This window comes from Bactrocera neohumeralis, unplaced genomic scaffold, assembly GCF_024586455.1.
Source record: "Bactrocera neohumeralis isolate Rockhampton unplaced genomic scaffold, APGP_CSIRO_Bneo_wtdbg2-racon-allhic-juicebox.fasta_v2 cluster09, whole genome shotgun sequence".
NCBI lineage: Eukaryota > Metazoa > Arthropoda > Insecta > Diptera > Tephritidae > Bactrocera > Bactrocera neohumeralis.
Window position 1 is genome coordinate 19,745,015 of NW_026089622.1, and position 3,910 is coordinate 19,748,924.

Below are 3,910 nucleotides of genomic sequence, written 5' to 3' on the forward strand. Positions count from 1 at the left end.
GAGGCCGTAACATCTCCCCGAGCATGCCTTTGCTAACAAGTCGGCTTTTCGCGACGATGGCAAAAGCTAAAAATCATAAATTTAACTTTCTGGTGCTTCTCGCAAAAATCTGCGTCGATATGTATTCACAATCATACGTATACATATGTACATACATATTTACGCATGTTTGTAGGCGAAGCTGCTACAGTGGCAAGGGGTGACAATCGGCGGCCATTACTTTACTTATGCCATAGAAATTCTATTGCTACGAATATGGAAATGACAACGAAATAATGCAAATATGCATATTTCTAAAGGTCATTAATTTCTTTGAAGAAATGAAAGGAACGAATGATCCTCAGAAGTATAGTCTTAACTTTTCAACGGCCAACGCAGAGCATTTCAAGTCGTTTTATCCGTTGTAAGCGAACGATTTTCGAAGAAACATCATTTCTAATATGCCACAAGACAAAATTAGAAATGAACTTCTTAAACCTCACGCTGTCAGATAAAACGATATACTTCGTCATTGCGGGTCGATTTCCAAAAAATGTAAATGAAGACTAACTACAGAAATGATCAAGTAAAGTATAGCCTTAATTTTTCAACAGCCAACGCAGAGTATTTCAACCAAAAGTCACACAAAATATTTGAGAATTCGCAGAAATGAAAGACAAACGAAAGAAAAAGAAGCATAACTTCAATAATGCACAAGCATACAAACATACATTTGCGCAGTAGCAGCAAGGAAAGAGGTAACAATCGCCGATCCATTGTATATTTCTTTCATGCATAACCAAACCATAATTAGGACAACGCAATACAAGTGTCAATGGTGGTGTTGGTGGTAAGCGCTTAAAAAGTTACGGCGAGCACGTAGGTTCGAATCCCAACAGAATTTATTTTTAATTGAATATGTCACCAACCAAAATTTGAAACATTGTTCTACAAAAACAACAACAGCATAAGCATGGCAACATTGTGTTGTTGGTAGAAGAGCCGAGCTGTGCCGAAAGAAACGAACAAACGATCGCCGATGCCGAACAACTGAGCAGCACCATAAGCAGAGCGTACAAAATACAGAAGCAGCAGAGAACGGCAATCAACAACGGCCATCAACAAAATTGACCACACCAACAACTAAGCAGGTACCAGCAAGCACGCAGGCAGCGAAGAATAACATAACGCAAGATGAGAATGTACCATGAAAAAAGGTCAGTCTGTGCAAACTGGCATTGATCGCTACGTTAATATAAAAAGGAAATTAAGTCCTTCAAACGCAGCGGTCAATCCTAAAAAATTTGAAGTCGGCACACCAAATATGAATAAAACGGGAGTTTTAAATGACAACAGATTTCCCTTACTAAGCAAGAGTTCAGACGACGATGCGAAGGGTACCACCACAGTCGTTAATGCCAAATATATATATATATTTGCGCGAACGTAGCAGTAATACTCTTGTTGCGAAATTAAGTGAAATTGTTGGCACTAACAATTTCCACATAGTGCCTTTGAAAAAAGTCCTACACTGAAAAAACAAGAATTATTATTTGTATCAACTGAAGAGCTCTAAGGGCCTAGTTGTTGTAATCGAGGGTATAGAGTCCGCCGTAGACTCTAGTGAAATCAAAGAAGCATTGGAAGAATGTGGTTTTGGAATGAAAACAGTTGTAAATCAACTTAAAAAAAATGAGACCCATCCAATATATAATTTGAAATATTAGCTGCATCGTAGAGTAACTGTGGAAGAACCACATAAAAGAAATGGTCCGGTACAATGTACTAACTGCCAAGAATATGGGCATACTAAATCATACTGCACTCTACGCAGTGTTTGTGTGGTATGTGGTGATTTACATCCCACTTCTAAATGCACCCTTAAGAAAGAAGAATTAAATAAAAAATGCAGCAATTGCGGAGGAAATCACACTGTTAATTACAGAGGTTGCCCTATATATAAAGATTTGAAATCGAAGTTGTCACAGGGAATTCAAGCACGTCGTAACCAAATGTTACAAACACCCCGTAATGAAATTATAGCAACCTCAGATAAAAGCTCAAATCCTATTACTTTTAAGAGTAATACTATGCAAGGAAGCTATTCAAATGTGGTGAAAGGCAACACTGTGCAAAATCAACTGCCGCAAAATCCTCCAAATTAAGGTATTGAAACTACGATTATAAATCTTACACAGTGTATGACACAATTTATGTCTACTATGCAAAACATGATCCAAGATTTAATAAAATAACAAAATCAAATGCTGCAAAATTTATTAAGTAAAAAATGAGCTTACTAAATATCTGTATATGGAATGCTAACGGTGTTAACCAACATAAATTAGAGATTATCAGATTTCTGTTTGAAAAGAATATAGATATAATGCTTATTTCAGAAACTCATCTAACAAATAAAAATAATTTCAATATACCGGGATTTAGACTATATGTTACAAATCATCCGGATGGAAAAGCGCATGGTGGCACGGCAGTGTTGATTAGAAATCGTTTAAACCGCTATGCTCTAGAATCTCATGCTAGACCCTAGTTACAAGCTACAACAATAACACTAAAAAATCGGGGTTGTGACTTAAACCTTACGGCTATATACTGTCCACTTCGTTTTAAAATTACAGAAATCAAATTTAAAGACTTTTTGAAGTTATACTTCTTATACCAGCTCGGAAAAGGTTGCGATAGATTCATATTACGCAACCTTGTCTGCGAAGTTGTTCGAGTAGCAAGGGAAGCGGTAACAATCGGCGATCGTTTCTTTCGTCACAGCTCAGATTTTCTACCAACAACACAATGTTGCCATGCTTATGCTATTGTTGTTTTTGTAGAACAATGTTTCAATTTTTGGTCGGTGACATGTTCACATGTGTGCGCATATGTATGTTTGTATGCTTGTGCATTATTGAAGTTATACTTCTTTTTCTTTCGTTTGTCTTTCATTTCTGCGAATTCTCAACTATTTTGCGTGACTTTTGGTTGAAATATTCTGCGTTGGCCTTTGAAAAATTAAGACTATACTTCAGTCAGTCTTTATTTTGTTTCTTTGCAAATCGATCTGCGATGACGAGGTATATCGTTTTATCTGATAGCGTGAGGAACTTAATTTCTAATTTTGTCTTGTGGCATATTAGAAATTATGTTTCTTCGATGTTTGCTCGGTTACAACGGATAAAATGACTTCTGAGTGGTGATTTTAATGAATAAATTCCAAGGTTTTATGCAAATAATTATATATAAAATTTTATATAATAATGCAGTCAATAAGTACAGTAGGGCAATTCACAATCTGGTGAAAATGATCTTGCATATTTGCAATTGCAAATTCGCTGTTTTTTTTGTTAATGTAAAAGCAACAATATGCCTCGCTCATTTGCAATTGCATCTAAGTATAAGTACTGATGAATCAACGATTGTCAATTCACCGATAACTGCTGGGCCTTTAACGCGTGTTGATGGATTAATGACGGCTGGACCTCCGATCAAGCCACAAGAATGTCGATTTGAAGCACTTTTCCTGCCTTCTCGATCCACTCAAATACCTATGAAGGAAGAAGACCCAAATTTCGTCAGTTACGCCAGTCATTACAAGAAAATAAGGTCTCAATACGAAATAGCCGATTACAACGACATTGATGATTTCTATCAAAGCAACAATATAACTTCGGATGAACAGTACTATAAATTACTTTCCGCGGGAATTAACCGGCCACAGATTTTCTTGAAAAGAACACCAGCGGAAAAATGGCATAATGCATTCAACCCATTCTTATTTAATGTTTTAAAATCGAATATGGATTTGCAGTTCATATTAGACTAATATTCCTGCGCGACGAACGTCGTAGACTATGTTAATAAATCTAACCGAGGGATCAGTAATTTGCAGAGACAAATGAATGAAATCACAGAAAAATAT

At 36.3% G+C, this 3,910-nt stretch overlaps 2 pseudogenes; one reads left to right on the forward strand and one right to left on the reverse strand.

Annotated features, from left to right (window-relative positions):
- Positions 1-384: 384 nt before the first annotated feature.
- Positions 385-580, reverse strand: LOC126764754 (small nucleolar RNA U3; annotated as a pseudogene).
- A 2,425-nt stretch (positions 581-3,005) lies between these two features.
- LOC126764751 (small nucleolar RNA U3) lies at positions 3,006-3,186 on the forward strand (annotated as a pseudogene).
- Positions 3,187-3,910: the final 724 nt, after the last annotated feature.